The following is a 22,513-nucleotide window of genomic DNA, read 5'->3' on the forward strand; positions in this document are numbered from 1 at the left end:
TGCATTTATTTCTTTATTGGCTGGTGAGCCAAGAACATCATCATGCACAGAGTGCACATACGAAGAGTTGTGTCTGGAACTGTTAACCTGGCAGGGCCTCACTCCAGTGCAGTGAATTACTACCCTTGCCAGCCACGTGAAATGTAACTGCATCCCCAGAGAATAACATAACCCTTCAACCCCATTTGGTTATGACAGTTATTTCTCTGTCCTGTCTTCAGTCACCATTCTATCTTTTAGAATACTGACTTTCAAGCTTTTCTGGCCCAACTCACAGGCAGAAATACATTTTACATCACACACACACAAATACAGAACTAAACAGTTTAACAAAACCATATTTACCCTCACTACGTGAGATAAATGCTGATAACTTCTACTCTGTTTTAATTAATAAAAGAATTGATTAATACTCACAAATTCCATTTCAAAATCTACTAATGGGTCTCAAACCACAGTCAAAATACAATTTTAGAAGCTATTCCTCTAATATCCAAATAATAAATCAGAAAGATTGTCATTTCCTCCAGTCTGTTTTGCTATTTCTTCTGAGATTTACTTTCATATTTCTAAATAATATGAATGTACTCCTCTTTCTGAATTTTTTGCTTTTAGATATAACCTATTTCCTTCTTACAGAAAATGAGGACTTAGCCCCCTTCCATGCACCTTCTTCAAATGTTCACATATTTCCCCTCCTCACCTCCCAATATATCAGGAGTTTTTGATTAAGTCAACATTCACTGTTTATATTCTCACAGTTGTGTGTATCAGTCAGGGTCCCAGCAAGAAACAGATGGCACACTCAAATTGGGTAATTTGAGACGAGTTTAATAAGGGACCATTTGTGAAAGTGTGGGCAGGGTTTAGGGAAACCATTAGAGATAGGGCTGGCGAAACTGTGGGGGCTCCGTCAGGCTTCCAAAGAACCCGGAGACTGAGAGCTGTATGCAGAGAGCGCACTTGGTAGCAGCTGTAACCGTTGTCAAGGCATGCAGCCAGCCGGAGATGACCACGCTAGGAACAGAGCCAGGAACTACATACCCCCACCCTGTCCTCCTCCCTCCCTCTGAGCTCCTGCTGGGGCTCCCCAGGGGCAGAACCCACCTGGAAGCCAGAAGGCTCAGGAGCCTGTTGGTGGAGTCCATAGAGGTCTCTGGGCACAGAGCAGGTGGAGAAGTGGGGATGGATCTGGAAGGCAAAGAGAACATGGACGGCACATTATGTAACTAGTACTTACAGCTGAGCACATTTCGTGTTTTTTTTTCCTTTCTTGAGTAACTCTTATTTGCCTTGGAGTTAATAACTGGCTCCTTTTTCTTAAAATTTTTCTTTGGTTTCCTGTTTTAAATTTACTTTTTATTTTTACTAAACTTACTCAAACTCCTAAACAGTCAATCAGTTCTACAAGGCTAAGACTGAAGACAAGAACTGTCCTCTGCGCCGCAGTGCCGCCATTTTCCACCCTCCGAAGGCAACCATTTGCTTCTCTCTTAACTGTTTCTTTTGCTATTTCCCTTCATATCACTACATAACACGCTTATAGTGATAACTCTTGCCTTGTGCAGTGTAGGCATTATCTATTGATGTCTCAATTTGAAAAACAAAGATTTTTGCTCTTTCACTAATTCCCCCCTTCTTGCTTACCACATTCAGTGACACTTTCCATTCCCCAAACCTCCCAATATAGAGAGATCATAATTTGGCTAAACCAATATTCATTCTTTACAATATTATGATTACATAAACGTAATTCCTGGCTAAGCTATGTAGTACCCCATAATTCCTTTTCCTCACTCATTCATTTTTCTTGGAATTAATAGTTGTCTGGTTTTCTCATTTGTGTCATTTCCTATATACTCATAATGAATTCATCCCCCAAATCTTCCTTTATTGTCTAAATCTCCCTTCAATATGTTCAAATTCATCAAGTATTCCATCAATCTCATCTCCTTGAAGAACTCCTTCCTGGAGATACCTAACCTGCTCCAATCTACATTGGTCACTCTCTACTCCTGGGGCTCAGCTGTTGTCTTGGAGTTTCCCTTCACTGTCATCCTGGGAGCTCCTCTCACCTCTCTCTTGAGTTACATCCCTTGTTTCCTGGTTTCCATATCTTTCTGTTTCTTGGTTTTATCTCTCATTTTGATGAAGCAGTTCCGGTAGCTTCTGAGAAGTGGGTGCATGAGAGGCAAATTTTTTGAGACTTTGCATATCTGAAAATGTCTTTAATCTATCCTCACACTAATTGATTGTTTTGCAGGTAGAGAATTCTAGGTTGGAATTCATTTTCCTTGGCATTTTGAAGGCATTGCTCCATTATCTTCTAGGTTCCAAGTGTTGCTATTGAGAAGTCCAGACCCATTCTGATATAGGATCCTATGTAACTCACTTTTTTCTAAAGTAATAAATAAAATTTATTATTTCATCTAACAAGAAGTCCAAAAGTAGGGAAGCTTCAGAATTGGTTAGTTCATCAACGACCCAGGTTCTTTCTAGCTTTATGCTCTTCCAACCTCGGCTTGCAGACTTTCCTACAGTGTCTACCCTCATGGTCATAAGATGGCTGCCATAGGACTAGACATCACATCCAGACACTACAACATGTAGCAGCAGAAGAGAGTCATCTCTTTCGTGTCTTTTTAAAAGTAAGAAAGCCTTTCCCAAAAATTCCTCACCGCCTTCCCTTCCCACATCTTTGGCCAGAGCTGGGTCACAAGTCTGCCTTTAATTTAATACTGACAAAGGGGAATAGGATCACTCTGATTGGCTTGGACCATCATGCTGGAGATAAGATATCTGAACAAAGTTAGGATTCTGTTATCAGGTAAGGGATGGATGGCTGTTGGCTAGACAACCAAGGGAGTCTGTTACAGCATGTAGCCTGGCACATGGTAAGCATTAAATATATATTAGCTATTAACTCTTAATAGCTGTATGAATTTATTCAAGTCATTTACCTCCTAGAGCTCCAATTTCCTCATCTGTAAGATGGGATAGGATTATTTGGTTTGTTGGATGTTTTAAAATTAAGAGAGATGACACATGTAAAGTCTTTGGAGCTTAATAAGTGATAGGTATTGATTATAGTTGCATATAATTATTGCTAGAGTACTTGGGTGGCAGATTGAGGTCTCCAACAAAGATTCCTGAGGTTGGCCCTAGCCTGGTGTAACTAATTTCTTTTCCTCTACAGCTCATAGGATCTTTTCCGTGTTCTAAAATTTCATGATTATGTGCCTTGGTATAGTTGTGTTTTTCTCAGCCTTTGTTCTGGATACACAGTGAGCCCTTTCAATCTGGAAACTGATATCCTTCAAGTCAGAGAAACTTTCTTGAATTATTTCTCTGATGATTTCTATCCTTCCACTTTCCATGTGTTCTCACTCTGGAACTCATATTATTCATACGTTGGACTTCTTGACTGACCCAATGATTTTATTATCTTTTATCTCCTATTTTCCATTTCTTTGTCTTTTTTTTTTTTGGGGGGGGGGAGGAAGAGTCACCCTGAGCTAACATCTGTGCCAATCTACCTCTATTTTGTATGTGGGTCGCTGCCACAGCATGGCCACTGACAAGTGGTGTAGATCTGCGCCCAGGAACTGAACCTGGGCCATGGATGTGGAACATGCCAAACTTAACCACTAGGGCATGGGTCTGGCCTCAACATTCCTTTGTCTTTTTGCTCCACATTCTGGGAGATTTCCTCAACTTTAGTTTCCAATCCTCCTACTGAGTTTTTTATTTCTGCTATCCTATTTTTAATTGCTAAGAGTTCTTTCCTATTCTCTAAATGTTTTTATTTCGTTGCAATATCTTCTCTTATTCTCAGAAAATGTTAAATATCAAAGATGGTATCTCAGCATAGTCTCTGTTTCCTCCAAGTTCTTCTTTTCTCAATGTTTTGGCCTCTGTCTTCCACCTTAGAGAGTTTCCTGAAATGTCTGGTAGCGCTAGACTATCTGCTCACATTTAAGATTATAACCTAAAAACCTGATTGGAAGAGAGCTTGGTGGGGGTTATTGGTATAGACTTCACTGTAACCTAACTAGTCTATTATATTGATGTCAGGATATTTAGGTCTTTTGTCTTGGCTGTCAGGTTCACAGCGAAGCAACTTCCAATCCCCTGCCTGGAGAATATATATCTGGCTTTCAGTGGAGGGCATTTGGGAGAAGAGGGCTGAGGTCCTGATGTTTAGTAAGCCTTCGCTTAATCCCTGTTTTCAGGATAGGATCCCACTCTCAACATGCTTACTGTCCCCCAGCCCAGAGACTGCCTACCCTCCAGAGAATATACTTCAGTATTCAGCTGGAGTGGAGGGAGCAGCAGTTGCCTTGCTCAGGTTGGAGATCTGGGCATAGACTTGCTTCTGATACCAGCACTGCCAGTTACGTTATTGTCTCCCAGCTCTAAGCCCAACCCATCTGTCCTCAGCTTTGTGACACTGGGGTTGGGACTCTGCAAACCACTGTAATTTTGCCAGCTGTTCCTTGTTAGGCTCTGTCCATAGAGGGCATCAGAGGGAAACTGGAAGGCTGGGCAAAGAAGGGACAAGCTGCTTCCTGTTGTCTTCCCACTGCTGCAAGCAGCACCCAGCAATGCTTCCTCACCCCAGCAGCAGTTCCTTCCTGCAGCAACAGTTGAGGTCGGTTTGCAGTGTTTCTGCTACTCGCAGAACCAGCCTCATCATGCCCCACGCCAGAGACACCAGCACCAGCTGAGCGGCAAGCTCTTCTCAGAGGTCTGGGTCGCAGCCCCATGGGCCCCTCCTCCAAGCTTCTAGGTTCTGCTAATTCCATCCTTTTTCCTTTTTTCCCCAGCCCTGAGTATTGTGGCTGTTCCTGTAGTTACGGTGTCCATGATACCTTAGAGTTCTCCTTTTACCCTTTCAGTTACCCAGTTAACAACTTTATGCCTAGTTAACAATTAACTTTCTTCTGTTCAAATAATTGGTGTGGTTTCTGTCTCCTGATTAGATGCTGACTGATACACCCACTTTTGATGGAACTTCTTTTTTTCCAGCCCCACTTACACCCCCCTTTCAGAGGTATGGGTTGGCTCCAAATCCTGAGTCTTTCTGAGTCTCACACCAGAGATTAGCTTGCTTCTCGGTCTCCCGAACCCCCTTGGAAACTTAAGCGTCAGCCTCTCCTGGGCTGCTGGGTCAATAACTACTTGTCCATCTGCTTTCTTGCTTCTAAAATTGTGGTGTTATTTTAGCTCCCAACCTCTTCATCCCTGTAGAGTTTTGCTTTTGTAAAAATCTTGTTTATTCTCATAATGGAATTTATTTTTAACAAATAAGAACAGGAGACTAATTTTTAAAGGGAATAACAACGATTTTGGAAAAATGTTGCCACAATAAGTCAGGAAGGATGATTCTCTCCTCTGGGGGAGGAGAGTGGAGCAGGATCCGGGCGGAGGCGGCTGGGGAACTTCTTTTACTCTATTTCTAAATCCTATTTATGAGTTTCAATCGTTCTATGCATGATAAATTTCACAATTTTTGAAAAGATAAACGTCAGTGTACAACTATGTCACTTAGCACGTATCCAGCTGCACAGAATAGAAACTTGACCACAGAGGTTTAATGAGGAGCCTATTTTTCTCCCATAATGAAGAAGTTCGGGGGAAAGCAGTCCAGGCTTAGTACAATATCTCCATAGTGCCAAGGGCAGCCAGGCTCCTCCTAGCTTCAAGCACCATCATGCTTGGCTTCTGTCTTTACACTGCTTAGATGGCTGCTTGACCACCAAGTAACACATCCATAGTCCAGGAAGAATGGCAAAGGACAAAGGGCAAAAAGCCCAAGAGGCAAGCTAGCTGAGTCGTTGTTATTAGTTCCCTAGAGTGGATTCTGACTCCGGAAAACCCTGTGTCCAGCAGAGCGGAACCCTGTCCGGTCTTTTTGTGCCATCCTCTCCCCTTCCAGCGCTCTATCAGACAATGCTCCACTGCTGTTCAGAGGGTTTTCATGGCCAATTTTTTCAGAAGTGGGTGGCCAGGTCTTTCTTCCTAGTCTGTCTTAGTCTGGAAGCTCTGCTGAAACCTGTCCACCATAGGTGACCCTGCTGGCATTTGAAATACCGGTGGCATCGCTTTCAGCATCACAGCAACACGCAGCAGCCACAGTATGACAACCGACAGATGGGTAGTGTGGTCCCCTGACCAGGAAACGAACCCAGGCCAGGCTGAATCTTAACCATGAGGCCACCAGGGCTGAGTTGCCCACCCTGCTTTAAAAAGCTTTCCTTGTACACTTGAAAGTAATACAATGTTATATGTCTGTTATATCTCAATTTAAGTAAATAAATGATGAAGTTTTAAAAAAAGTGAAACCAGGCCCTCATGTGTTTAAATCACGATTAAAATCTATTTATGATGAAATAAAAAGAACTAAAATCTAGGGAAAAGTGTATGAAAAAAATGAGAGCATGTTGTGCTTCATTAAAGAAGTTTACATTTACGATAACTAAAATGGCATCTCAGCTCCCTGGCACTAGTTCCAAAGTGACCTTGCCCTCAGGTTAGTTACTGTAAAGTGTCCACATTATAAAATGGAATGTTTGTGAGCAACTCGCTCACAAACTACTCCTGGCCTTGTGTGTCTTGGCTGTGGGGTATAAATACAGAAGAGCAGAGGCACTGTTTGACCAATATTAAGTCACTTGTGGGTAGAATTTTATTTTACCTATTTATTGTTAGAATTTAAAATTATGTCCGAAATACTGGAAATTTTGCATATATAAGTCTGCCTACATTTATGCCCATAAAAATTGGGTAACGGAGTTCCAAACAGTCCAATTTTCTCTTATAAGCCCAGATCTATGTAGTGCATACCCTCTCTATGAACATTACTAGGAGGCAAATACAACCTTTACATACATATTTTGGTGCTCCTTTGCAATGTTTAAAAAAAGACACAAGCTTTCCGGAATGGCCCAAGCAGCAACTTTGCTTACTTCTCATTGTCCAAGACTCTGTCATAGGCTTCCCCAAACAAAGAAGTCTGGAAAGGTGATGTCACATTATCACCCGGAACACAACCAGAGCCACGTGAGGAAGGAGGATCTATCAGAGAATTCTTTGGAGAGGGCTACTACCATGCTCTGAGTATCCCCTCCTCTGCCCAGAGGGAGGGAGGGGAGCTGCTGTCCAGCCCAAGCATCGCGAGAGGGGCAAGGCAGAAGGGCAAAACGGATATTCCATAGACAACTAACAGTATCTGCCACAGTTGCTGGAAGAATTAAAGTAGACAGTATTTATAGAGCCCTTAGCACACTGTCTGGCACAGAGTGATCATCCAATGAATCTAAACTTCTTTAAAAACTATTCATCCCTAGTTATCTGGCCCATTAAAGAGAAAAAGAAATGAAAAAGAGCACCAAACAGATAATTTCAGTACTACTAAATACAAGAAAGCTGTTGATTGTTCCTTAATGGTTAGGGGTTTTTCCTTCTTGTTTGAGGTTGCACATAGACAGAGTATAACTGCTTCTGTGGAGAAAGTCTAATCCATAAAATGAACATTCACCTCGGTGTGTGAGGGGAAATGTGTTGCACAGAGCTTACTGTGCTGTAGCATACTTTGCTGCAGCATACTTAGAGCTTTCTTTTAACTCCATCTCCAATCTGGCGAAGGGAATGCCCTCCATCTTTCTACCCTTTTTTGGTCATCCAGTCACTCTAATACCTCATTTGTCTTTTTATGCACTAGAACCCTGTGTTCTCTCTCTTCTGATTGGTATCTGTTAGGCTAAATTATCTAATAAATGAATATTAATAATGTTATAAAAAACAATATGGTACTAAAATATTTGCTGTTTTGGTGAGAATGGTTTTGGTTGCAAAGAGAGAACACTTGGCTAAAATTGGCTTACAAATAATGGCATTTATTAACTCATATAATATATCTGGAGGTTGGTGGTTCCAGAGTTGTCTAATTCAGTGGTAGAACACTATCAAGGACTCAGGGGTTCTTTTCTTACTGTTTCCCTATCTTTAGTATGTTGGGTTTTATCCTCACATTTGTGCCTCATGATCACAAGATGGCTGCAGCAGTTTCAGGCATCACATCCTCAAAAAATAGGGCAGAGGAGCATTCCCATTGGGAAGAGGAGCAAAAAAAGGGGAGATGTTTCCTGTTTTGTGTTCCTTTCGAAGAATGAGCAAAACTTTCCCAAAATTCCCCCCAGCAGACTTCCCCTTAGATTTCAATGGCCAAGTTTGGATCATATACACCCGCCTAAACCCACCACGGACAAAAGGAATGAAATCACTAATTGTCTGGGAGTGGGGGGAATACTTTCCCTGAACACATGGCCACAGAAGGTGATTCTAGAAGGAGAAATGGATTTAGTTAGGTAGCCAACAGTGTCTGTTATACTTGGTAATTCTTAACTACTGCAAATACAAAACAGTGCTGGAAATGCTTAAAAAGAGGTAAAGGTAGGGAGAACCCCTTGGCTAGTTTTCCTGATTTCTTCACAGAATAATTTCCAACTTCTGACATGGAAAGTCTTATCTGCAGTTTTAAGTTCTTTCAATTTACCTACCTTCCTTACTCCAGACACCTGGCTACTGAGTCCTAGAACTTGGACGGTAGCCTAGTTTTGCAGTTTGGGTTAAACTGTTCATTCCAAATACTAAACAGACTAAACAGTGTTATGGAGGAATAAGTTCTGCCCCGACTTGATGAGGGGCCATATTTTGTAGTCTCACTCTGCCCAATACGCCACCACAATCCGTAGCAGCTATGCAGATCTTCCTCTTTCGTTAACGCTCTTGTCCCTCCCCACCTACTCTTCCTTAGACCAGTGGACTTTGTACAAAGGGGGAAGGAAACCAGTACCCTTTAAAATCCTTGTGCTAGGTATTTCACATGGCTATTTTATTTGATTTTCACAAGAACCATCGGAAGTAGATATTATCATCCAAGGTCCAGAGAGACGAAATAACCTAACTCCAAATCAAGTTGTAGATTTGCCACTCAAACCCAAGCCTGCCTCTTCAAAGCTCACTTCCCAGAGAAGCAGGCAGAAGTGTCCCAGTATCCTCTCTCCGCTTGATACATTCCCACCTTGGCCTTCCCTTGATGGAGGGGAAAGAGAATAAATCTGGAGTCAGAACACCTGGCCTGGGGTCCCAGTGTTCTCATGTAGTCGTACTTGTGTGACCTCAGGCAGAGCAGGTCACCTCACCAGATCATTAAGGAGACCCCTTAAAGAGGTTGCTGTGTGTTCCCTGTGGTTGGGGAGGCAGGACTGGAGCCTGAGTTAAGACAGCCTGTGGCAGTGGGAGAGAGGGGCTGCACTGGAATTAGCCAGCACTCCTGGATATGCGAGCCCTGGGGGCAAAGAGTCAGGCTGGAGCCTTCTTGTGTTAACCTTTTTGGAAATATATGATACATATTAAAATGTGCACAAAGAAGGTTTACAGTTTGATGGATTTTCACAAACTGAACATCCTCCTGAAACCAAAACATTAATTACCAGCATCCCATAAGACCACTGTACCCCCTTTCAGTCACTGCTACTCCCTAAGGGTAACCACTATCCTGACCTCTGATAGCATAGATTAGTTTTGCCTCTTTTTGTTCTTTATATAAATGGACTCATACAGTAGGTACCCTTTAGTACCTGGCTTCATTTGCTCAACGTTCTATTTATGAGGTTCATCATTACACACACACACACACACACACACACACATATATGTAGCTGTGGATAGTTTATTCTCACTGCTGTATAGTATCCCATTGCGTAAACATTCCACAATTTATTCATCCATTCTAGAGTTGATAGTCATTTTAGTAGTTTCCAATTTGGGGCTATTATGAATAGCTATGGACATTCTAGCACATTTCATTTGGTAAACACATGTACAGATTTCTCTGGCGGACAGACCCAGGAGTGGGATTTCAGGGTCACAGGGGTGGTATTTGTCAAATCTGGAGCAGTTCAAAGTCTTACCCAAGAAGACTTCTTGGAGAGAATGTGGACCCAGCAATGACAGCCTAGGTACAGCGCCCCTGCCCCCACCCTCTCACCTCAGTCCCAAAGCCAGGGGCCAAAACGGGGGTGGCAGTTGGAGAAACTGTATGGTCTGCATTATAAGAGCTGCAGTCAGAGGGACCCAGCAAAGGAGTCTCCCATGAGCCTCATGGAGGAAGCCACGTGCGCAGGCACGTGGCCCGGCTGACAGAAACTTTCCACTCTAGCACAGGGTCAGTCCTGTCTCAACACGGGTCTTGTGAAGGGCTTGTGCTGGAGAGGCTACCATTTGGGCTCCAGTTCTGGACACTTGGTTGTCATCTGAACGTTCCATTCCGTGACTGTGTAACCTTGGTAAGGTCATTTCCCTTTTCTAGGCCTCGCTTTTCCTGTCTCTTTGATGTATGGCTCCTTTCTGCTCTGAATTTCTAAGAATTGCCTGTGTTCTAAATTTCTTGAGAACAAGGACCATGTCTTCCCTTCCTTCCATATTCCTAGAAAGCACCTAAAACTCTGCACACAGGGACCTATGGGCACATAGGTCACTGGACAACAAATGTCTTGCAATTTCATTTTCTAAAGAAAAATCTACTTTTATGAGTCCAGTGATGCACATAATGAGAGTTAAATTGGTGCATTAAAATTAACAACATGGTGTGCGTGCCTGTCCAAATAAGATGTTATATTACACACCAGCTTTACGGAAAAATCCATTTCCATTCTTGTCACACAACTGATCTTCTCCAAAGGAACAGAGCAAAGACTGTCTGTGCATTGTAAATTTATTGACTCACTATTTTATCCAAGGACATTGGGTAATTAGAAGATTCCAACATAGACCCAAAGACTTCTTCTCTTCATCTTGGAACATGTTTTATCATTTGCTACTGCCTTCCTCCTAATGCCTAGCATTTAAAGGTTATATTAAAAAAAAAAAAAAAAGACTCCAGACATCATGTAGTCACTGTCTGGAATGGCATTATATTTCAACAGGATATTATCACTCAGGCAGAGAAATCATTTTTACTGGGTAGGAAATTATTCCATTGTGCAGTATTATTCAAGCAATTAGAAATCACATTGTGTGGCAGATTATCAGATCTTCTCACTGGAGCTTGTTATTATACTGTTCATATTTAAAATGTGGGGCTGCAAAGAGAAAAAGGCTTTTTCAATAGAAGCATGGACACTCCAAAGAACTCAGGCAACTGGGCAGGTGAGCCATGATGTAATTTCGTTTCCCAGGAAATTCTTTTGGAGTTCCCCTGAAGTTCCCTATCTTACTTCACCCATCAGCAACCTTGGTTCCTTGGATTCATTCCCTTTAGCCAAGGAAAACATAGCTTGGCTCCTTAGGGCTTTATAGGGAACTGACAACTTAAAAATTGGTAAGGTTCCAAACGTGTGTTGGAAAATCTGTCTTAGAATTCAGAACAAATTTTCCTCAGTTTGTTATGAATGACTTTCACTCCCAAGCAGGCCGCCAGAGCCCATGTCAACCATAACAAAGTGGGACTCCAGTGTTAATGATGATCAGCAAATCAGTTCTTGGGTAGAGCGTTATTTCCCAATGAAAAGCCGCTGAGTTCCCAGTTCGGAGAACAGAAACGCAGCTTGCCTTCTCTCCTCCCTGCTCCACTGGGCAGTCAGAGTGGGAGTTCCTCCAGCTTGGGGGACTGCTGCGCTCAAGGCAGGAAGAGGGGTTGGAAGATGTCCAGAAGGCTGTGAGCAGAAGCAGGGGCTTCCCAGCAGTGACAGAAAGAAGAAGGGAAAAGGAGCGGGGGCGGGCCCAGCAGTGATGCAGGGCAGAGGTGGGAGTATTTATAGCTTCAGCTGCAGTCGAGAGGAAAGTCCCTGGACGCAGGGGTGATTTTGCTCATGGAACACTGGTAACTTGGGCGGTCATAATTGAGGGACTGTCCCAATCAGCATGCAAGTCAATGTTTTAACTTTATACTCGAGCCCCCTGAAACCTTTCTTTCTGCTTTAAAAAAAATCATCATGGAATATTTCAGATATACAAAAGGTATACAGAACAATATAACAAACGCCCAGCTTAATGTCTAGAACATTTCAGATATAGTTGGAGCCCTCTGTGTACCCCTTCTCTCATTCTCTCTGCCCCCGAGACAACCACAAATTTGATGTTATCATTTCCATGTGTATTTTTATAACATATATTTCACATATATACATATTATAAACCCTATATAAGTTATATCCTATTATAAATCTTTAAGGATATATATATCTAAAATAAATGATTTATAATATTTTTGCATATTTTAACATTTTATAAATGGTAGCATACTCTATGTAGCCTTCTGCAAATTGCTTTTTCCCTCCAACATTATGTTTTAAAAATTAGTCCCTGTTTAGAAATACCTTATGACCCAGCCATCCCACTACTGGGTATATATCCTAAGAACCTGATCAGCAATTTCAGAAGCTCCATGCACCCCTATCTTCATTGCAGCATTATTCACAATAGCCAAGTCATGGAACCAACCTAAGTGCCCAGCAACTGATGATTGGATAAAGAAGTTGTGGTATATATATACAATGGAATACTACTCAGCCATAAAAAAGGACAAAGTTGTCCCATTCACAACAACATGGATAGACCTTGAGAGTATTATGTTGAGTGAAATAAGCCAGACAGAGAAAGACGAACTCTGTATGACTCCACTCATAGGTGGTAGTTAACATATGGACAAAGAGAACTGATCGGTGGTTGCCAGGGGAAAGGGGGGTGGGGGGAGGGCACTAGGGGTGAAGTGGTGTATCTACAACATGACTAATAATAATGTACAACTGTAATTTCACAAGGATGTTAACTTTTATAACCTTAATAAAAAAAAATTAGTCCCTGTTGATAGTGTGGCTCTGGGTCATCCATTTTAACTGCTGTATAGTATTCCATCTTATGAATAGACACACCTTTCCTACGAGCCAAACTCAGGACCCAGCCATGCACTCACTCCTCTTTCCTGCCTTACACAGGATGTTGGATTCTTAATTCACAACCAGAGCAACACCCCTTTCTAAGGGCCAAATTGTCCAGGTCCCTCAGCCAAGCCCTCCTTCCTGGGCCTTGGGAGAAGCTCTGTTGGAAGTGGTGGGCTGCCTGGTGAGCATGGATTCAGAACATTACCTGACCTTGAGAGAGAGTTTGTCCTTGCTGTGGCATACGGACTGAAGAACTGCCTCCACCCCTGGAGGCAAGATGACTCATGTACCTGGAATTCCCTACCTCTTTCCCCTGGATGGAGTCTAAGTCATGCTGTTAAAATGGAATTAGTTCACTCTTTAAAAGGGGAAGGAATCCTCAGAATTTAGAATAACAGAAGCATACAGTGCAAGAGCTAGAAAAGTAGCTTATCCGTCCCTCCTTCCCCAACACCTCAGTGTGGGACAAGAGATATTTGGGCAACAGCCAAGCCAACCATCTGAGAAGGTTTTAAGACAGCAGTGACTTGAAGTCTTTCTAGAAGGGGCAGGAGGGTGAAGACTTGACAAGAAGCAGAGTGCTGGAATGGCTGAGCATCACCCTTGATGATTAATCAGTGGCATTTAGAGCCATCGCTCTCTTTCAGCTCGGCTCAACAAGGCAGGGAACCTCCTGGCAAAATGCTCTGTCCCAGAAGTTCTGGCACTGGGTTTTCTGGCCTGTGTCAAGCATTCCTTGAGAATTGTCTGGCCAGGCGAGAGCTGGAGCCTGCCACATTGTTCTTAGCAGGATCTTTGAAGTAGCAGAAGGGCTTCTTCGAGTTCTAACCAATGCTTTGACTGTGTGGAGGCTGCTAACTCACCCCACTTGGCTGCTTTCCCCACCACCCCTCTATCCTACAGGCAGGACCTGAAAAGGAAGCCCAGAGGGTTAGAGACGACATGAACTCCAGAGACGTCCCAGCTCAACACTTGATTTACCACATTATTAATTTAATAAATAGGTGCCAAGTGCCTAGAGTGTGCCAGGCTTGGTTTGGGAACACAGTGATGAACAAAACCAGACATAGCCTCTGCCCTCTTGAAGATCACTTGTTGATGGGTTTTGTGTGTGTGTGTGTGTGTGTGTGTGTGTGTGTTTAGGGGGTGACCAATATTAACCAAGCAATCACACAAATGTAAAATACACCATGCTATGAGCCAGACTTAGGGAGGTCAGAGAGGGCTTCCTTGAAGAGGTGATGCTTGGGCTGAGATGTGAAACACGAGTAGGTGTTAAGGCAAAGAGGGGAGAAAGAACTTTGCAGGCAGAGAGAGAACAGCAGGGGGTAAGATGGTACATAGCAAAACAGGCGGCCATGTGGCCTTTGATAGCAAATAAAGAGAGCAGAGGGAGGAGATAAAGCAGGGGAGCCAGGGCCACACCACATGGAGCCTCGAGGCCTATGTGAAATATTCTGGTCTTTATCCTAAAAGCAATGGGAAGCCACTGGGGGCTTCAACTGAGGCATGGACATGATCAAAATTGAATTTTCAAACAGATATTTTTGAATGCTGTATGGAGAACCAACTGGAGAAGGGCAAACTGGGAGATTATTTTAGGTGAGAGATATTGGTGGCTTGGGCTAGGGTGGTGCTGGTGGTGGTGGTAAAGAGAAGGGCACAGATTTAAGAGACATTTAGGAGGTTAAATCAACATGACTTGGTGCTGGTTTGAATACAGGCGTGACAGGGAGGTGGGTCTCAAGGAGAGCTAGCAGGTTTCTCCAATGGGTGGTACTGTTGAGTGAGATAGAGATCACTGAAGAGAACCAGGTTTGTGACAGAGCAGTAAGTGTTGAGTTTCAGCTGCCTTTGTGATATCCAAGAGGAGATACTGGGCAGACCACTGACTCTATATGGGTCTGGGACTGAGAGGCGAGTTCTGAACTGGAGATCTATATATCCTTGAGTCGTCTGCAAAAAGACAGCGATTCAGTCAGGGTTCCAAAAGGAAACAGATGGCACAATCAAATTAGGATAATTCAATGAGGATTAATAAAAGGACTATATTAGGTTTCTACTGCATAACAACCAGCACCATGACCTCAGTGGCTTAGTAGAGCAAACATTTTATTTCTTGCTCACAGGTCTGTAGGTTGGTTGTAGTTCAGCTGATTGAGGCTGGGCTCAGCTGGGCCAGGCTGACTCCAGACTGCGAGTCCCATTCCTATCTCTTCTACAAGCCTGGACCGCTCAGGGAATGGCGCCATATCAAAGACTCAGAATTGGCCTCTGTTGGCTGGTCAGGCATCAGTAGTAGGCTTGGTGAGGGAAGCCTGTGTTGTGGATGCTCTGACACCGAGTTCACAAGATCACTGAGGAAGCACCAGGGTAGCTGGAGGAAGAGGGTGACTGACATCCAGGGATGGGTTGTCTGGTCCACCTAATTATGGAGAGTGTCCTCTGCAGTAGATGCCCTCTGGCGGGCATTTACAAGGATATGAATACCTTCATATTTTGGGCTTAGTCCCAGAGGTCCATCCACACACCTGCCCTCAAGACGTCCTTGTTACCAATTTTCTAGTCTCGTTCTCTCCAAGTCCCTGACTAATTGGATAACCCAATTGTCATTGCCATTAGGCAGTGTGGATCCAGTCATCTGGGCATCTCAGTCCCAACAAAGCAAACAACCAAATGTTCTGCCTTCTGGGAGGATTTTCCTCCATCAACATTTTCAGGGCCACTCCCAAATGGGGCTGTAATGTAGCAGTCATCTATTTCTGACTGGTGCCAGCATACCAAGCAGACCCATTAGGGAAGAGGGCTAAGGCTTTTTCCTTCTCTGATAACAGGTAACAGGGAATGGGGGCCATGAGGCCACAGGTATAACTGAACAAGAGGCAGGGTAGCAGTAAGAGTAGGTACCACGGGAGTCTGAGCCACCTGCTTGTGCAGTTTTCTCTTGCTTTCCTGACATGCTTGGGCCTCGTTTCATATATTTTACTTCTGTTTTATAATGGAAAACTGCTATGTGTGTCCAAGTGTCTGGTTTGGTAGATCAGATAACATCCAGCTCATAATGGGTATTTTTCAAAAAACATTAAGAGTAGATGTTGAGTTTTATTGAATGCTATTACATTTACCAAAATAGGCATGTGATTTTTTTCTTTTGCTCTATTAATATCATGTATCATAGTAATAAATTCCTGCACACTGAACCACCCTTGCATTCTTAGTATAAACTCCATTTGGTGGCAGCAATTTATTCTTTTAATACGATGCTGGATTTTGTTGCTAATATTTTATTTCATATTTTCACATTGACATTCATGGATGAGATTGGTCTGCAGTTTTATTTAGTGTGCTATTTTTGCCAGGTTTGATTTCAATGTTATCTTGGCTTAACAGAATTGTATTTCCTTCTTTGTCTATGGTCTGGAACTCTGAAAGCATTAGAATTATCTGTTCCTTACAGATTTGCTGGATTCACTCCTGAAACCATCTGGACCTGCTGTTTTGTGAGACTTTACCATCACCTACCAGATCTGCTGAGTCTCTTTGGATCAGCCCATCCTTTGGTCAGGAAAGCTTTCTTTAACAGACCAAACTACTGGCAGACAGGCCCTTTAGTTCAGTGTTTCTCAGAGTGTGGTCTGGCCTGGAATCATCTGGGATACTAGTTAAAAGGCCTTCGACCTTTTGAATTAGAATTTCTTAGGGGAGGGGCCTAGTTTGCATTTTGAATGAGCTCCCTGGGTAATTCTCCTGTACACTCTAGTTTGAATTCTCCACATTAGCGAGAAGCTTCTAGTTTCTCCGTGTTAAACTAAAGACTATTCTGTCTTGAGGCCTCCTCACTTCTGGATAGGTGCCTGTGAGCCACGCAAAGCCAGAGCACTTCTTTTCCTTCCCTTGCCCCTGTATCTACTGATGGCCTCAAGGAGGATTACGTGTCCAGCAATTCCCTTCTCCTTTCCCAGGAGCATCCTCTGAGGTCCCATTTGCTCCCACTTTACCAATGGTGCCTATTTGGTTGGAAAAACTTCATAACTGTGGCCAGAACTTCACTGGTCAGAGAGTCAGGGACAGGTAGAGTGACTAACTATCCCAATTTGCCTATGACTTTCTTGTTTTAGCACTGAAAGCCCCATGTCCCAGGAAACCCCGAGACGTAGGCAAACTAGGACAATTGGTCACCCTATATCCTGCGTCAGAACTGGTGTTATCATGTAGTCCGTCAACCTTTCACCACCCTTAGCTGTCCACAGATTACTTCTGGGAAATCTGGTTGGATGAGTTGGGAAGTTCCCACCACCATTACCACAGTCCTAAACTACACTTAGCTCCCTAAATTCTGGACCCCACTCCAGACAAACAAGATTCAAATGCACATTAAAGTTTGAGAAGCACTGCCCCAGAGTGCTTGTTCTCAAACCCGGTTGCGCACTGGAATCACCTGGGAGTTTTTAAACATACCAATACCTGGGTGTCACCTCCAATAATTCTGATTTACTTGGTCTGGGTGTAGCCTGGGTCTCTGGATTTTTTTCCCCCAGCTTTATTGAGATATAATTTACAATAACATTGTGTAAGTTTAAGGGGTACAATGTGATAATTTAATATTTGTATATATTATGAAATGATTACCACATCAAGGTTAGTTAACACATCCATCACCTCATATAGTTAACTTTTTAAACTTTTGTGGTGAGAACATTTAAGATCTACTCCCTTAGCAAATTTCAAGCACCATGCTGTACATTAGATCCCCAGAACTTATCTTTTTTTAATATGAAAATATTTTCTTTTTTATTTTATTGAAGTCACATTGGCTTATAACATTATATAAATTTCAAGTCTACATAGTTATATTTCAACTTTTGTATAGACTACGCCGAATTCACCACCAAAGTCTAGTTGCCATCCGTCACCATATATGTGAGCCCCTTTACCCCTTTCACCCTCTCTCCACTCCTCTTCCCCTCTGATAACCACCAATGTGTTCTCTGTGTCTATGCATTTGTTTATTGTTGTTGTTTTATCTTCCACATACGAGTGAAATCATACACTGTTTGACTTTCTCTGTCTGACTTATTTTGCTTAGCATGATACACTCAAGGTCTATCCGTGTTGTTGCAAATGGCAAAATTTCATCTTTTTTTAATGAAGTCTTTTCCAAGTCTTGGCTATTGTGAATAATGCTGCAGTGAACATGGGGCTGCATGTATCTTTTCAAATTAATGTTTTCGTGTTCTTTGGATAAATACCCAGAAGTGGAATAGCTGGATCATATGGTAATTCTATTTTTAATTTTTTGAGGAATCTCCATACTGTTTTCCATAGTGGCTGCACCAGTATGCATTACCACCAGCAGTGTACGAGGGTTCCCTTTTCTCCACATCCTCTCCAACATTTGTTATTTCTTGTCTTGTTAATAACAGCCATTCTGGTGGGTGTGAGGTGATATTTCATTCTGGTTTTGATTTGTGTTTCACTAATAATTAGTGATGCTGAACATCTTTTCATGTGCCGTTTGACCAAGAAATGACCATTCCATTTCTTTGGAAAAATGTGTGTTCAGATCCTCTGCCCATTTTTAAATTGAGCTGTTTGTTTTTGATTGTTGAGTTGTATGAGTTCTTTATATATTTTGGATATTAACCCCTTATCAGATATATGATTTGCAAATATCTTCTCTCAATTGGTAGGTTGTCTTTTTGTTTTGTTGATGGTTTCTTTTGTCATGCAGAAGCTGTTTAGTTTGACATAGTCCCATTTGTTTTTTTTTTCTTTTGTTTCCCTTGCCTGAGGAGACATATCCAAAAGGATACTGCTAAGACTGATGTCAAAGAGCTGACTGCCTATGTTTTCCTCTAAGAGTTTCATGGTTTCAGGTCTTCCATTCAAGTCTTTAATCTATTTTGAATTAATTTTTGTGCATGGTGTAAGATAGTGGTCTATTTTCATTCTTTTGCATGTGGCTGTCCAGTTTTCCCAACACCATTTACTGAAGAGACTTTCCTTTCTCCATTGTATGTTCTTCGCTCCTTTGTCAAAAATTAGCTGTCCATAGATGTGTGGGTTTATTTCTGGGCTCTCAATTCTGTTCCATTGATCTGTGTGTCTGTTTTTCTGTCAGTACCATGCTGTTTTGATTACTATAGCTTTGTAGTATACTTTGAAATCAGGGAGTGTGATGCCTCCAGCTTTTCTTCCTATTTCTCAGGATTGCTTTGGCTATTTGGGGTCTTTTTTGTTCCAGAACTTATTCATCTTGTAACTGAAAATTTGTACCCTTGTGACTAATATCTCTTTATTTCCTCCACACCCCAGGCCCTGGTAACTACCAATCTACTCTGTTTCTACAAGTTTGACTTTTTAAAATTCCACATATAAGTGAGATCATGCAGTATTTGTCTTTCTGTGCCTGACTTATTTCACTTAGCGTAATACCCTCAAGGTCCATCCATGTTGTTGCAAATGGCAGGATTCCCTTCTTTTTTTATGGCTGAACAATATCCCATTGTATATATGGTATCCGGATTTTTTTAAGTTCCCCAAATGTATCTAATATGCAGACAAGGTTGAGAACCACTGCTCTAGACCAGAGAATAGAGTATGTTCGGCCCAGATGCGAGGGTAGGCTTGTACAACTGTTCAAATCTAACAATCTTGCACCACATTGACTTTCTCCCCCTCTATCAGCCTTCTTAATCACCTTCACAGAGGATAAAGGCTAGCACTGCACTTGGCCCACTCTTCTTCCCTTCTTATCTAATATTCTGTGATTGTATACTATACTACACTATAGTAGTCCTCCCTTATCCGTGGGGGAAACGTTCCAAGACCCCCAGTGGATACCTGAAATGGTGGAGAGTACCAAACCCTATAGATACAATGTTTTTTCCTATACATACACACCTATGATAAAGTTTAACTTATAAATTAAGCACAGTAAGGAGATTAACAATAGTAACTAATAGTAGAATAGAACAATTATAACAACATAATGTAATAAAAGTTATGTAAATGTGGTCTCTCTCTCTACATGTCTTACTGTACTGTATTTTCAGACCGCAGTTAACCATGGGTAACCGGAACCATGGAAAGTGAAATCACAGAAAAGGGGGGACTACTGTATACTATACTATACTACTATAGTTTACCAGCCATAGACAGTCCTTCTTTTTTTTTTTTTTTTTATTTTTTTAAAGATTTTATTTTTTCCTTTTTCTCCCCAAAGCCCCCCGGTACATAGTTGTGTATTCTTCGTTGTGGGTTCTTCTAGTTGTGGCATGTGGGACGCTGCCTCAGCGTGGTTTGATGAGCAGTGCCATGTCCGCGCCCAGGATTCGAACTAACGAAACACTGGGCCGCCTGCAGCGGAGCGCGCGAACTTAACCACTCGGCCACGGGGCCAGCCCCGATAGACAGTCCTTCTTGATGTTTCTTTATAATTACAACAGTGATCATGCCTGTCCAACTCCTATTATCTCCATTAACTTCTCCCCAGCTCTTGCCTCTGGACTTCTATTGCATTTATAATTAGTAACATGCATTATAACACTATATATGTTGGCTTTTATTGTTCTCTAATTATTTGGTCTTTATTTTGTTAATCAATGATCTTTTGGTGGCAAGTGACAGAAGCCTAACTCAGTCTGGCTTAAATGAAAAGCCAATATATTGGCTCATGTAAGAGACACATGCAGGTGTACTGACTTTATTCAGGTATGGTTAGATGCAGGACCCAGATGATGTCATCTGAAAGATGCCTTTTTCTCCTTCCCTTAACCCCAATTCCTCTGTTTAGGCTTTATTTTCAGGCAAGATCTCTCCATTTGGTAATGAAAATGTCCATTCTAAGGTGTGGTAGGTTGAGGGTTTTTAATTCTCATAACACTGAAATCCTCATCAGATAATTTTGTTTCATATTATGTCCGGGACCCCAGTCAGCCTACTCAGCCACATTTTACAGAAATTCAGCCCAATGAAGAGCAAATACATACCAGAGAACACAGACAAGCTCTGGGAACAAAAAAGATGGAAACTAAAGATCTCACTCTGATCTTTTATTAATGCCAGATACCATGCCAAGATAGACTGTTACAAGTCCAAAGCATTTCACTCATTTATTAGACATTTACTCACCATCTACTATGTATCAAGTACAGTGCTAGAGACTTGGATGAATAAGACTTGATCCCTGTTTTGATGGCCTCAGAGGGTAGCAGACAAGACAGTCATACTAACAACCACTAACAACCATAATGCAACATGGCAACGTTACCCTGCAGGTATGGGCTGGGTAGGTGTTTGGGAAACACACTGGAAACATGTGCTGCCAATTTCTCTGGGCCCCACGTACCTCAGGTATAATATTTAAGAAAGATTGTGTTGAAATGTTTTCTAAATGCTCTCTCAGCTTGAATTTTCTGCTATTTATTTCTCTCTCTCGAAAGTCCTCCCTTCACTGCAACAGGGGCATTTAGCTCAGTGGGGAAGTGAATGGATTCCAGCTAAACACACTTACAGATCACCTTAGGGGTTCTTTTTCTAATGGCAAAAGTAGTTTCCAGGGCTGCTGTTTGAAATTATTTATGTATGCTGCAGAGGAAAATCATTTAGAACGACAGAAGCAAAGGGTTGTGATTTGTAGGGAGAATGGAAAGTGGGTGTGTTCAATGAGGATGCTAAAAGATCTGCACACTTTGGTCAACCTATGGCAAAGGGAAGGAGAAGGGACTATTGCATAAGAAGAATTTCATTTGAATAGCCAATATCCAAAATTTAGAGTGCCAATAGATGCTAAGGCATGGAAAGGGCTTTAATCTTATTTTGGCCTTCAAGTGGAAACCCATATGTGGACTGGAAGTTTACTAAGCCTTAGGTATTGTTACACATCAAAGTTTGAAGCGTCTTGGTTTCTTAATTCTTTGTATGATAGCTTTTCTGTTCTTCCTATTTGCTGTTAGAAGGCTGTCAGTCCTTTAGAGAGGAGATCTGTGCATAACAATGGCCACCAATTACGGAGCACTTAACATATGCATTGTGCTTTTCATCCTTCTTGCATTTTTCATACTTCACTCATTTAATCCTCATTCCATGAGCGAGAGGTAGGCGGGTACTGTAATTATCCCCATTTTACAGGTATGAAAAGAGAAACTCAGAGAACTTGAGATAACTTGCCCAAGAGACATGGAGGCAAGACTCAAATACACAGATTTCTGACTTTAGAGCTTATCTGATGATAGCTAGCTAGAGAGAGAGTTTTGATAAGGAAGGAAGTGACTACTCTTAGCTCTTAGAGTGTTAACTAGAATCACACATGTATTTAGAAGAGGCCTTAGGGAGGCGGTCAGGTTGGTTGCAAATTGAAACCTGGAATTCTCACATGGCTGCCCTGGCTCCCAGGACAGAGCCACCATGGAGAAGCCCAGGGGTAGCCTGGCTGTAGACCCTCTTTCAGCCCCCACTTCTCAGAGAAATTTCTAGGCCCCTTGAGATAACCAACAGTATATGTTTCCCAAGCCTTTTGAATGAGAATCACCTGGGACAATTTTTAAAATTCAGAGTTGCATGTT

At 42.2% G+C, this 22,513-nt stretch overlaps 1 non-coding gene across 2 annotated transcripts in view; it reads right to left on the reverse strand.

Annotated features, from left to right (window-relative positions):
- Positions 1-812: 812 nt before the first annotated feature.
- LOC106822610 (uncharacterized) overlaps positions 813-22,513 on the reverse strand; it is a 113,949-nt gene continuing 92,248 nt past the window's right edge. The window contains exons 3-4 of one of the 2 annotated variants that reach the window (XR_006522405.2): positions 1,108-1,191; positions 813-1,017 (exon numbers count right to left, since the gene is read on the reverse strand). This is a non-coding gene — a transcript (uncharacterized protein). The remainder of the gene's footprint in view (positions 1,018-1,107; positions 1,192-22,513) is intronic. The other variant, XR_006522406.2, reaches the window with a different exon arrangement.

This window comes from Equus asinus, chromosome X (assembly GCF_041296235.1).
Source record: "Equus asinus isolate D_3611 breed Donkey chromosome X, EquAss-T2T_v2, whole genome shotgun sequence".
NCBI lineage: Eukaryota > Metazoa > Chordata > Mammalia > Perissodactyla > Equidae > Equus > Equus asinus.